Source organism: Schistocerca piceifrons, chromosome 2 (assembly GCF_021461385.2).
Source record: "Schistocerca piceifrons isolate TAMUIC-IGC-003096 chromosome 2, iqSchPice1.1, whole genome shotgun sequence".
Classification (NCBI taxonomy): Eukaryota; Metazoa; Arthropoda; class Insecta; order Orthoptera; family Acrididae; genus Schistocerca; species Schistocerca piceifrons.
In genome coordinates, this window is record NC_060139.1 from 1,075,990,974 (window position 1) to 1,076,006,016 (window position 15,043).

Sequence of the window (15,043 nt, forward strand, 5' to 3'; positions counted from 1 at the left end):
GTGAAGGAAAGTGCGGTGGAACTGAAAGGGAGCAGCCCGTGAACAAAAAAATGGAGGAATGGGACAGGAAGGACAAGCATGATGACAGATGACAGAGAAAGACACCAAGAACAACAAGCAATAAGCAACGGGGTCACAAGTGAAAACCTCACAAAATCAACAATGTTCACTGGTACGTGGAAGTAAGCAAAGTAAACGTGATGTCTGTAAGCCAGATATCGAGAGACTTAGGCGAATATCAGACTGCTTCATTGAGTGAGAGGCAGGCACTTAAATACATGATAGGGTATGTCACTATTGGCCGCTACCTTCCCCATTTTTGCTGCTTGGTGACTTTAATGCAAATCATCCCTTTTGGGGTTCCCCAGGACCTGTCAGAGAGGTGCCATCTTGGCTGACCTGCTTAACGAACTTAACCTCTCCTGTGCCTTAATACTGGAGCACCCACTTACCTGTCCAACTCCTCGCACACCTATTCCCATTTGGACCTATTCTTCTACACTGCCCAGCTTTCCCATCACAGCTTTCTAGGGCTAACTGCCAGCTTTACTCCTCCCTTCCTCCCTGGCGACCTTCAAGGAATGATATTTCCCAGTTGTGATGACTAGGTCGAATATCCCACATTTGTGGGATATGTTATCCTTACTGGGATATGTTATCCTTACTGCTGAAGAACGTTCCATCCCCCACACTTCCTCTCTACCATGTCGTGTCCCAGTCCCTTAATGGACTGAGGCATGCTGCGATGCTATTTGCACATGTAGATGTGCTCTCCACATTTTTAACCCCCACCCTAGTCTGGAAAACTTCATTCATTATAAACACATGCGTGCAAAGAGTCATCTTGTTCTTCAGGATAGCAAAAGAGCTAGCTGGATTTCATTCACTAGTTCTTTTATCAGTACCACACATTGCTGTGTCATGTGGGCCAACATCAGACGGCTCTCTGGAACAAAGATCCATTCCCAGTTTTCTGGTTTGACAGTAGCTGATGATCTCATTGTGGACGCTATTGCTATCTTCAACACCTTGGGATCCCATTTTGCAGAAGTTTCCAGCTCTTCCTACCACCACCCTACCTTCCTCCATCAGAAACAATTGGAGGGGGCTTGGTGAGACCCTTCCCTTCTCTGAATCATGAGCGAGTGCTACAAACCTGTCTTCACTATGACAGAGCTAGATCATACTCTCAGCTCATCCTGATCCTCCACCTCAGGGCCAGACACCATCCACATTCAGATGTTGCAGCACCTTTCTCTTGTGGGCAAGTGCTTTCCACTAAAAACCTCCCTTCTGGCAACCCCCCCCCCCCCACCCCACCCCACCCCCATATATCTTACCAGATGCATTTTCAAGGTGATGGAATTTGTATGATTCATGACTGGCTGGTGTGGTGGCTTGAATCTCACAATTTACTGATGGATGCTCAGTGTGGATTTAGAGTGTGGCGTTCTGCAGTTGACCATCTCATTACATTGTCCACCCATTTTATGAATGGTTTTCTGTGAAAATCCTAGACTGGGCTGTGTTTTTTGATTTGGAGAAGGCCTAAAACACCTGCTAGAGAACTGGTATCCTCTGTACTCATAAAATGTTGGGCTTCCGTAGGCGACAACCCTGATTTCTTCAGGTATTTTTACAAGACTGAGTTTTCAAGTTGCATGTGGGTTCTGCCTTGTTGGACATCTTTATCCAGGAAAATGGTGTGCCTCAGGATTCCACCCTGAGTGTCATCCTCTTTCTTATCACCACTAACCCTGCAATGGCCCGTATCCCGCCAGGCATCTCCGGTTCTCTTTTTGTAGACGACTTTGCCATCTATTGCAGTTCTCCATAGACCTGTCTCACTGAGCAGTGTCTTCAGCACTGTCTTGATAGTCTTTACTACTGGAGCATTGACAATGGCTTACGCTTTTCCCCTGATAAAACCATCTGTATGAATTTCTGGCAGCAAAAACGATTTCTCCCACCATCTCTACACCTTCGTCCTGCTGCTCTTCCATTCATTGAAACTACAAAATTTTTGGGGCTCATGATCAATAGGAAACTCTATTGATCCTCCCATGTGTCTTACCTGGCAGCCCACAGCTGTACGAGGTTCCCCAGTCTCCTACATGTCCTCAATGATACTTCGTGGGGTGCCAATCAAACCACTCTCCTCAGTTTGTTGCGGACCCTTGTCCATTCGAAACGCGACTATGGGTGCTTTGTTTAGGAGTTTGCACACCCATCCCTCTTATGCTGTCTCAACACTATCCACCATCATGGCGTCTGTTTGGCCAAGGACACCTTTTACACCAGCCCAGTTTAGGGTCTGTATGCTGACACTCTTGAACTAGAACTGTCCTACTGTCATTACTTTCTCCTCAGCAATTATGCATGCCATTTGTCTGCCAAGCATGGCCACTCTGCCTATGCATCCTTCTTCAATGACACCTTTGATCATCAGTACGGGACTTGTCCCTCTTCTGTTACCTCCTGGAGTCCACTTTCGCCACATGCTATGGCGATTTAACTTCACACTACCGGAAACTTTCCTAGTGGGTATGAACTGTTCATCACCTTTCCTTTGCAAAGTGGCCCATGTTAATCTCGGCCTTCCTTCATTTCCAAAGAACACTACTCCAGCCTTGATCTGTTGCCTTCAGTTTCATGACCTTTGAATGGAATGTCGCTATAGTACTTTTGTATACATTGATGGGTCTCAGACTAATCATGGGGTCAGGTATGCCTTCGTCATTGGCACCCGTGTCTTTTGATATCGGCTGCCGGCACACTCCTCAGTATTTAGAGCCAAACTTTTCGCCTTGTATCAGGCCACGGATTACATAGGGGACACAGCCTTCACAATTGTGTCCTTCACTCAGACTCACTCACTGCCTTCCAAAGTCTATGTGCACTGTACACTGCTCATCTCTTAGTGCAGCAGTTCCAGGTAAACTGTCGCTTGCTCACTATTGGTGGAACCAGTGTCATGTTCCTGTGGGTCCCTGGTCATGTCAGTCTGCCAGGAAACAAGGCTGCTGATGCTGCTGCCAAGGTTGCAGTCCTTGTACCTCAGCCTGCAATTACCTATATTCTTTCCAATGATATCTGTATTGCCACCTGTCAGGAGGTGCTGTCCCTTTGGCATTGTCAGTGTTCATCACTTCACAAGAATAAGCTTTGGCTTATTAAGCCTCTGCCAGTGCCTTGAATGACTGCCGTGGAGATAATTTTAATTGGGCTGCATATTGGGCACAGCCTTTTTAGCCATTGTCATTTGCTAAGTGGAGCTACCCCACCACTTTGTACTCATCACCCCCAAATTTTAACTGTCCACCACTTCCTGCTGGAATGCCCTTTTTAACTATTTACATTCCAGCCTGGGTTTGCCATCTGATTTATCAGCCATTTTAGAGAATGATGCGAGAGCTGTCAACTGCATTTTACTTTTCATCCGCCGAAGCACTATGACGAAGGCCAATTACTTTTTAGTTTCGGACCTCCATTTCTGTATGGTTTTTTTTTTTTGCCTTGTTTCCATGTGCCTGGTTTTAGCTGTCTCCTATTCTGTCAATTGGGACAGATGTGAAGTTGTTTAACTCCTCTCTGTGTTCGTGGTCTATAGTCTTGACTTGGGTGCGTATGACCCCAGTTGTTTTTTGTGTCCTAAAGCCAAATGAAACAAACAAAACAAAACTGCTTGGTGAGTAGATTTTTTCCTATCCAATTACATTATGTTGTAAAAATGGATTATTTTTTGTTGTTATACTAATTCAATTTAATTTTTATCTTACAGAAAGTTTGACATGAAACATAGCATAGTCAGGAATTATTGGTGATACAGAAAAAATACTCATTGAGATAGAATGTAGAGTAAATGTAATTTCTTACTAAACACTAAACTTATCTTAACATCTTGTTCTCTTGATTTATCTCTGGCGTCAGTGCCTTGCTCATAAAATATTTCCCATCAGGACTTTCACTACAGTCTGTTCCCAGACCAATCTGTTTGTGTTCCTGCCTCACCTCTTTACAGGGAGTCCAGCAGGGAACTCCCTTGCCCCATCTACCACCCACACTCGTGGTCATACATTTCACCTATTGTGGATGATCTATGCACAAGGAGAGAAATGTGCTGAGATTGTCACAAACATTCGAACCTCATTGCTACAAAGAAGACGCATGATGGTGTTGGGCAAGTGCAACAGATTTCCAGTGAAAGCAACCTAAAAACAGTGCTGATACACTTTCAGGTTCTCACCAATATGATACCAACTCTGTAAGGTGTAAGTTGAGCACTGCAAGCTACGCTGGTGATGTCCTAGATTCCAATGATGTTGCACTCAGAGGAAAAATTGAGACTGTAACAACAGCAAAAATATAACAACTCTCATCCCCATGGAGGAGATAACAATGCCATCCAGGAGGCACACCTGGAAGAAAAATACAGGAAATGGCTAGGACATCATTAGGGAGGAACGGTGTGGTGGAACGGTGCAGGCAGAAAAACCTGAGAATGAAGGAATGAAGTGACACAAGACAGAGACAAGTTAGAACAAGTAATTATAAGACAAATAATCACAGAACATGGGAGAACAATTGTGCAGAGCCATCTGCAACCCAAAGGAAATGTGAAGAATGTTTTTTGAACAAAGAGCAAAACCATTCAACCACTGTCAAGAAGCACTTGAACACAGAGATGAACTCTACCTAATGAAACACAAGACACTGGTAAGAAGTTTCCAGAGACAAAAAAGTAATAAAAAAAGCCAAAAAGAGAGATGTTCCTGAATAGCCAAAATGAATAGTCTTTCATTGCGACACAGATTGCAAATGCCAACATGCAGCAAATGAAACAGCTCTCTGGTGAAGGCAAGGTAGAGAATGCCCTGATCCACTAAAAGATGTTGCTAATATGAAAACTATTCTTTAAGCTTTCACTTGAGCCCTCTGTCTGTAATAAGTGACAAACACTCCTGTAGGCACCTACAGTGTAGGTTGGACTGGCAATGCCAATATTGTGGGCTGCATTCTTGTTAATATGGTCATGGCACTCAGAAGCAGATAGTTGATATCGAGTCTGGAACTTTGAATGGCAAGTGAGCCACTGTGAATTGACCTACAAAGTCTGTGCAATGGAGAAATGCTGTAAAGCCCAGTGTCACATGGCTCAAATGTGGAAACTATGCAGTGGCTGTCATGAGAAAGATGAGCTGCACTGAGTGTGAGTTTCAGTTTCAGCCCTGTTAGCATGCCAGCAACTGAAAGCCCTCCATTGTGGGGCATAAGGCGGGATTGTGAAGCACCAGCCAGATGCTACAGCACGCATTTCAACCTCATTCCTGTTATGTCTCCTTCTCCATTCTGTTGCCATACTCATCATCTTTCCTTTCTGACTCACCTCTACAAAGAATCCTCCTGAGAAGTACCGCACCTCATCTGCCACTCATTCTCCTGGCTACTTGTACCCATCTGTAAGTAAAGAAAGGCGTGTTACATTGTATGCATTTAATGTGGCAATTTTAAAGTAGAACAATGAAAATATAGTAATTGGTAAACATTTTTGCTATTGCTTTCTGTGGGCTCTCTCTGAGAAAAATTCATGATAATTTGAAATTATGGGTGAAGTTTTTTGGAAGTCACTAAGTGCTCTCATTGTCAAATACCAGATGAATATAATGTCGGTATATGCCTGCAATGAGTGAAGCTGCATACACAGGCATAGACACAATTCCTAACTGTTAAACTTGCCACAGTGTGTTAACCATGTAACATAAGATTATATGTTTTAAGTAACAGATTATTACAGCATTTTAAATTTTGATCAGCAATTATGTGAAGTGTTGAAAATGAAAGTTTATTTTCCCCTGATTGTCTTCAGATAGCAGCCTGCAACTTCACTAACTGAGTTCCAGAAAGACAGGGTTTTATTAATGTTCACTGTTGTACATAATTGAGTAGATTAGATGCTCAGTTATTCACTGATTAGTAGGCACTCTACAAGACTGAAATAATTGATTCTGTTCTTTATCATTCCATGTTGAAACACTATTAGTTAATCAATTATTTGTTTTACTTTTGCAGATAGAGTTTCTTATATTAACTCAAAATGTTTTCTGTCAATCAGGTACAATTCAAAGCGTTCTATCTCCTATTGCTGAGGAGAGTGAAAGTGGAAAGAGCACCGGTACAAATGATGGAGCCATGGTATGTTTAATCAGTAGCAGGAAGTTCGATTTTGTGGCCTGTAATTAACACCACACTACTTCCTGGCCTCCTTTCAGGTGCTCACAAAGCTCATTACATTTGGCCTTTTAGCCATTACAATACTTCCTCCTCTTCTGTACTGTCATGCACTCTACACACTTACTTAAATAAAAAAAAACTACTTCCTTCATATCCTATTCATTTCCATTTCATTCTCATTACATCTCCCATGCCAGTTTGTTTCCTGACACCACAAACATCACAACTTCTTTTCCAATGGAAACTGAAATGCTATCTCAAGTCTAAATTATCTGCTGAATGATCCAAAACATTTCTCAAAGACCAATCATATACTGGCTCTTAATTTAAAACAAGTAACTCTCTTTAATAATTAATGTCAAGTCGTGTGTCATTGGTTAGTATGCAGAATCTTAATGACAGCTCAACTTCATCTTTGTTCTCCTGTGTAATGGTAGTTGTCACAGTGCTCACAGATTTAGGGGGAATCCACAATGCTGAACCAGAATGAAACAGCAAGGAATTAACCCAAGGAGAGATATCATCTGTAGGGAGTAAACCACTCAAATCATCATGTACTGTGAAGAACGACAAAGCAACTATTGTCATCTCACCCTGCAGAAATCCTACATCAATCTGCACCAGTTCTCATGTGCAGCACAGAAAGCTCCTAAAGTGTATAAAAGTTTAAAGCCACCATTTGAACTAAAAAAAGACTTTATGGTGGTGACCACTATTCATCAGTACTATAGACATGGTGAGGTAAACAATTTACCAAATCAATAGGTCATATCGTAGTTGTTACTCATTAAATATGACAATTAATATTCTTTCAGAATGACAACTACCACTTACTGTTGTCTAAAATACTTACTTATTGCTGTTTGGAAGTGAGTTTTCCTCATTTTTGAGCAAATATCATAAACACAAATGATAAGTGACTCATTCTCCTCCATATAATCATGGCATGACAAACTTCCTGAAGTCTTCTGAAAATACTTTCCTGGTTGCTAAATAATTACCAAGAGACTACTTCGAGAGATCTACTTGTCTTAGTGATTGTTGTGTTTGACACGTGTTGGTTAGTAATTCAATGGAACTACCTTAATGTACTTAAACACATGTGTCACAAATTGTGCAGTGTGATGTAAAAGTAACTGTTTAGCTACTTTTTTCCTTCGGGATTTGCTGTCAGTGATATTAAGATAGGTCTTGGTACCTGAAACAAAATCAAATGATAACTCTTGTGATGGTGTTTCAGATCTTGCATTGACCATGGCAAACAGTCTTTCGTCCAGTAAGTGCTTTAATTTTCATACACCTTGTTTTCTAGGACCAATATTTGGTACAAATCTTAAAGGTCATGGAATATGCCAGATAAAATAAAATGTTTAAGAAACCAAAAAAGAGGAGCTATATGTTTATGTAAATGCAATCAAGAATGTAACACAGGAATCAGCTTAATTTTTCAAGGAAATCCTCAACACGATAGGAAACTCTTCAATTTTGATTTGAAACTACATGGATTACTGCTAAGAGGTTTGAATTCCTGTGGTAACTTACTGCAAATGGATGCCGCAGTGTACTGCATGCCTTTCTGCTCAAGAGTCAAGAAAGTGTGCCCCATAGGCAGATTGGATATCTTCCTAGTGTTAACTGAGTGAAAGCTGCTAATTCTTGGCAGTAAGCTGACACTGTTAACAAAAAATGACAGCAAAGAATGTGTGTTTATTGAGAGGCATATGTCAGATTACCCAGACTAATTAACAGGGTTCAGCAGGAATTACACCAGCTTATACAACTTAATGCCTGAACCACCCATTTCTGAGCCGAAACATCCTTTGGGAAATGGAAGAATTACCCCAAAATATACCACCATACCTCATAAGCGAATGATAATAAACAAAATAGACTAATTTTTGTGTCACACTGTCATTTACTTCATATACCATTCAAATAGTAAAAATGCCAGCATTAAGTCTTTGAACAAGATCCTGAACACGAGTTTTCCACAACAGTTCACTATCCATCTGAACATATAGAAATCTGAACTGTTATGTTTCACTAATTGTTCAGCCATTCTGTGACATTAAAATGGCTGGTTTTGTTGAATTTTTTGTTAGAAATTGTAAAAACTTATTCTTGCTGTGATTTAGCATTAGTTTATTTTCTACAAGTTATGAACCTATATCTCAAACTGCACTACTTGAAACAATACCAACATTCCAAAAACCTTCTTTACTACCACGCTAGTGTCATCAGCAAACAGAGGGCATACCATTTATATAAATTAGGAACAATAGATATATTACAGAAAACACACACCACTCTTACGAGGTATGTTGGCCTCAATGAATGTGTTTTGTGACAGCTGAATTTGCTCCCAAAGATAACATGTAAATATATAAACACAGAGCCATAAACTTTGTTCATTAAACATTATACTAGTACAGACGACAGTTTTGCATTGGTGATTGAACAGCAGGAGGATGATCCGTGAAAATTCGAGAAGCGTTTTGAGTCTCATGTTGTTACATATTCCCTCCAGTGAGTGGATGCCCAATGGTGCACTAAATTTTCTCACAATATGTTGAGAACATCTGAAATATCCCAGCAATTACAGTAAAATATGCATTTTTAAAGTTTTTAATGATGTATGTTGAGAAGATGTTCTCTCCCAGGAGTTGAATATGGTTAGGCTTGAAACCTATTTAGTACCTTCATCCTCAGGACATTGGAATGTGCAAACTATTCAAAGGAAAAGGGAGGGTGAACTGATACTTCTTAAATTCTAAGGATATTTATACCAGTACCAGTGTGACTTTAGGCTGTACATGGATGCAGACAAAGCAAGCTCCTGGGAACTATTGAAATCCCTCAAGGTTGGCAGCAGAAAAAGCATCAATACTCATTTAAGAGACAGTTTTTCCAAGTTCCTATTTTTATTGCGGTGAAAGTTAGGTAAATTCTAAGAACCTTGAAAAATTATCTTCCCTTTGTTCCACTAGATGGTGATAGAGAGAGCTGTGTAGGTCAAACAGAGGTAAGGCCAAAAATGTCTTAAATTCTGTAGTCATTGTGATGTGTTAAATAACTTTATCAAATCAGCAGTTTCCCTGGACTTTTTATCTGATGAGCCTAAATATAAAGTCCCTCCAGCGTATAGACATAAACTTCACAGAGCCCTATTAAGTATGGTGTATTCATTTGTTCCCTTCTTGTGTTAAGTTCATCCTTGCTACTTTTCACATATGCTGCAGATGCTCTCCTATTACGGTGCCCAGAATGGTACTTCTGCCTAATTCCAAAATTGCACCTCCCCTGGCTTAAAGAATGTTTCTTCCTGCTTGGTGTGCAGATTTTGACTGAATATGCATGCTGTTTCATTCCAGTATGGCACAGAACTTTTCTTGAACAAATTTGGCACAGTGCAAATTTCTTATCGCCTATAATCTTCTTACTTTTATAACTTTTTGGCTTTCTGGAATACACACAGGACATCTTGTGACAGAAATGTGTTATTTGAAATGAAAAGAAAACAGTGACTGACAAACAGAAAAAGTCTGTTTGTACAAAGTTCATGGATAACCTTTTTATTTATTTATTTTTTCTCCTGTGAATAGTTCATCTGAGGAACACATTCCAATTTTAGATCCTCACGGTTTGTTGTTTCCTTTTCTTCCATTATGATTTCATTTGTTCACTGTATTCTGTCTCTTTGCAGACCATTTTGAACCAGTCTTTTTAGCTACCCTGCCTCGGAATAATTTGATTTTCAATACTTCTTCCTGAAAGATTTCTCTGTTAGCATCTTCTGTCCTTATATAGTTTCTTTCTAAAACTTTTTTTTTTACTTCACTGACCCAGCTATTTCTGTACTGCTTATCCCACAGCTATTTTAAAATCTTATTTGTAAATCTACTGTCTTGTGTTTGTGATGAAGCAAGCTGGGATAGTTTTACTCCCACTCTTGTTTTGCCATCTGCCTCCTTAAAATTCATTTTGTCACTTTTGAATTAAGTACTATTAACATATGTCAATATAATCTGCATTTTCATAAGAGAGAAACGTTGGCCCTCAGTTTTAAAGAACTTAACATAAGATCAAATTTTGTGCTTAATTTTATGTATGTAATTGAATTCCCAGTTTATTTTGACTATTCCTTGTCGGTATCTTCCATTATTAGGTGTAATCAGTAATCGTTTCATAACTTAATTTCTGTTGTTGATGTATAAACAAATCTAAATTCTGTACTAATTATAAACATTTGGGAGACAAAATACTAGTAATCTTAAAGTATCTATTTGGCTCTATTCAGAAACATGTTAGCAAAATTATCTGTTATTTAATCCCAAAGTAATTAATAGCTTTGTCCAAAGTATTGTTTGCATACATAAATTTGTCAATTTGATTATTTAAACAAATAATTCTGTCTAACTCTTGTAGTAGAAGAAACTGTTAAAAAGATGGAATTTTTCGATGTAATCAGCCAATTTAACGAGTTAAGATTTAATTGTAATTTCTGTAAATTAAACTTCAAACAATGTGTATTTTCAGTACCTATCATTGTGATAATGTATAAGGGCCTGATTTCTGGTCCTGAGACAGTCAGTCCAGGGCCAAGTTTGAGAAGTGGAACCTGTGTTGGTTAGAGCGACAACAATGTATCAACTTAACAGTGAACCTATCTATTTGGACCACATCGGTTTTAAAGGATTTCCTAGCATTCTTAACATCCCCCCCCTCCTCCTCCCCCCTCATGCTGTAGAAATCCTTAAGCACTTCTACTGGCTATTTCCACCAGGAAATTTGTTTGTGTTACAGCAGATGCCACATTTTCGGCAGGTAATACAAAATCACCTCCAAATTGATTTCGACCTTCTTTCTTCCTCCTCCTAATCTTATTGGAAAAATGCTGAGTTCAATACATTCTTTGTAAGAAATTCTTACAATTTTCCCTAATACAGTATTAAATAAGATGGGTACAGGCCATCACCTTGTGGTACATGTGTTTTTATTTTGAAGGCTGTGAAATTTCTCCCATAAGATTTACTTAACAGAGTGGTATCTGTAAGTGTTTCATGGATTAGGTTTGTCAGTTTAGACCTTATACCAAATCCTCAAATTATTTTATCTGTAGTTTTTCTGTCAACATAATCAAAAACCTTCTTGTTATCCACAAACATAATACAATATCCTTTGAATTTAGTAATTGGTGATGAATTAGTGACTTGAGATTAAATATTTGATCTGATCATGACCTTCCCTTCATCTAAAGCAAGCTTGATATTCACATTAATGGCTGTCTAGTGTTGTTTTTTATTCTGCTTGATAAAATTTTGGAAAATACTTAGACGCAACTGACAGTAGAGAGGTTACTATGTAGTTGTTTCCAACTGTTTATTATCTTTCTTATGCAGTGGAAGTATTAAGGTAACTTTCCACTCCTCTGGGATATTTTTTTTTCTGTTTTTCAGATTTCATCAAAGAGTAAATTTAGCTAATTTGCCTTATTTGGCAAGGACCACATCAAAAGTTCAGCTAAAATACAATCTTCTCCACAATCTTTCTTATTTCTGAGGGTGTTAATTCCTTCTTCAGTTTGTTGTATAGCTTGTGGTAAATCTTCTTCACAATTTTCATTACTAACTGAGATTTGAAAGTCATGAAAGATCTTGAAAGCATTATTTAACCCAATTTGGCCGTTTTTATTTTAGAAACATATTTGCGGTTTGAAACCTCTTCAATTTGTTCTTCACAGTTTGATATAAAAAACAGGGGATTTATTTTTGTCTATTTGCAAAAGTTTCTCTTTCTCAAAGCTTTATTTGGTATTTCTGATTAATCTGGTAGTTTTCTTTCTTTGTTGTTTAGATTGATCATGATCTAGAATTTTCTTTCAGCATTTTTGCCTTATTCATCTTTTATCCATCTCTGGGATGGTTTCTTTGCATATTTCATTCCACCACATTTTACCTTTATTTTTTATTATTGAATTACTTTTGGTGCTGTGAATATCTTTTTGCAAGCTGCCATGCTTAGTCACTTTAATTTCATGTTGATAGCCTTTAACTGATTCCTTATTTAGTGAGTCTATCTGCATTATGTTTTAGTAACCTTTGTGAGTTTCTTTGTTCTTTGTTAGACAGAAGTTTTACTTCAAAGTCACCTTTCCTTACTACTTTCAAATTCATAACTTCCATTGTACTTCTTTGTGAAATAGGTACATGACCTAACTGATTTTTTTCTGACATTTTGTTGCGAGATATCCATGTTTTAGCTTCCCTTGGGAGCTTCCTAAGGTGGGTTGACATCAATTTCGAGATAGCTTTGACACAAAATGATTGACCTCAAATGTGTTGGTTCTTCTGCGAGGTGGGTGATATCCTACTTGATTTATGAATTTTTTTACTTTATGTTCATTTAATTGCTATCATGATTTTGGCTTCAAGCCCTTAATGAGCACAGAAAAATATGTGGCAGACAGGTGAAAAACATATTCTTTGAGCCACAGAATTGACAAAACATTCGTTACATGTGCTGTTTCTCCGAATATGTTAAGAAATCACTGGACAGTTTGAGGCCAGTTTGGTTTCAACATTGTAGTAGTTACAATAAAAATATCTCCCTCCATCATTTGGAAAATTCTCATTTGTCTGAGGAGGTCCATTAGCAGTTCGTCTCCTTCTTAAATTACTTTCAGTTACATTTGTGGAAATTCTAAAAGGCCTTGAATTTTTGTGGTGGTTCTTCATTTACAGACCTGCATATCAATGTAGTCTGGCAGCCTTGGCAGAATTGCCAAAGCCTAACCCCTCCTCTTGTCCAGACCAAGTAGGAGTGTCGTAAATATTGCAAGAAAATTTTGATATTTAGATAAACATCTCTTAGCCCGTACTTCAAAATGTCTAATGGAGAAGCCTTGTCAGTGTTTAGTTCTGTGCTTCCAGGAGTCCTGCTGAGTTTTCAACATTTTATGCACAATATTTCGATGACATATTGTGCAGGCTCTTTCAGGTACTGCAAGTCTGGAGTTATACGAAATTGGTGCTAGGTATTCAATCTCTCAAGGAACCATTTATTGTATGTCATGCACCAGTGTATATAACAGAGTTTGATTGCTGGTACCCACTGTGCAATTTCATGCTTTTTGTTGGTTGGGGCCCTCACTGATATTCTGTAACACGCAAATACTGTGTGTTTTTCAGCAGCTCCTATCTCATACCCTTCTAATAGATCTAGATGCAGACACATCCCCCACATCCTCCCTCCACCAACTCCACCTACTGAAGTCCAGCTAGGAACATTACCTATCCCTTCAGTGGTGGGCAACCTGTGAAACACGTCATGTGATCTAAATGCTAGGCCGCAGCCAACCACTGTACTGCATTCTAGGAGGGCAAGACAAATGAGCAGTTACTGTCTGCATAAATGGCACACCACCAAACCCAATGCACTGCTACCAGTGTCATCATTATGACCACAGTCAAATGTCATGGCGACGCCCAGCCAACTGTGTAACCTGGCTACGTTGCCCTCTGTGCTGCACAAGTTGCAATGGTGATCATGCCACCTCCTTCTGAGATTGTCTCGTGTATCTCAATGACTGGGTGTCCAGGAGATCTGGGTCAAGGAAAAAGATGCCTTACCAGATCACTCGCAAATTGTTGGCTAGTCAGTGACCCTGTGTTCTACCATGAGGCATTTACAGTACCATTGCTGTTACATCTCACTCCATGAAGGATGTGGACATCCAGATGTGTGATGTGAAATACAGCACTGTGGTTGTTGAATCACCCAGTGTCATAGCAGCTGTGTCGTCATCGTCGTCCTACTCCTACTCCTACTCCTACTCCTCCTCACCAGCTGTGCAAGAAGCCTCAAACTTTTGTCTCATGGGACAAAGTCACCTGCTACACAACTGAAAGCCCAGGAGGGATGGAATGAATACTCCCACAAAGACTTTCTATGTCCCTTCAGCCAACAAACATTTCAGTCTTCCTATGCCAACCAGAAAGGATCCAAGAAATCAAACAAAGGCAAACAATGTGCTTCTGTATTGGCTCACAGTTCCTCCATGATGGTGTGGCCAAATAATACCCTTTGCTGATTGACCACCTTGTAGCTGGTATGCATCTCCAGGCGTCTTTCTGCTCTGGACCTCAAGGACAGACAGAATGAGAATGCCAACACCTCTGTAGATCTTACAGAGGCTGATTCTCCAGCCCTTCTGCCCTGTAGCAGTGAGCCTTCAAAAGCTGCCACTCAATAGTCATTGAGGTGACACCCCTGCATTTTTCCCTTCTCCCCTCTCCTAATCATGACAATCCACCAATGGAATGTTTGCTGCCTTTGATCCAACAAAGAGGATTTATGGCTGCTCTTGTAATCACAGCCTCTGCTTGTTCTCTGCCTCCAGGAAACAAAATTGAATCCTCATGACCTGCTTTGAGCTCTCGCTTGTATTTCCAGTCTACTGTGACATCCCCCCAACCTCACAGCATCATCCAAGGACCGATTCAATGTAATTGGGTGGAGTGATACTGCTCATCAAAGATGATGTTCATAGTCTTCTTGGAAACCCAGCTTCAAGCTATTCCAGTCTGCATTTTGCTTCCTATCCTAAACTTTTCCATATGTACTGTTTGCATACCTCACTCAGTCTGTGTCACTGGACAGTCTTCATGCTTACTGGCCAACTCCCTCACCCCTTTTGGCCGCTCGTTGACTGTAATGCACACCATTCCCTTTGGGACTCTCCCAGAACCTGTTGGAGAGGTGCCTCTTGACTGACCTTATCAGTCACTATAACCTCATTTGCTTTATTGTTGGA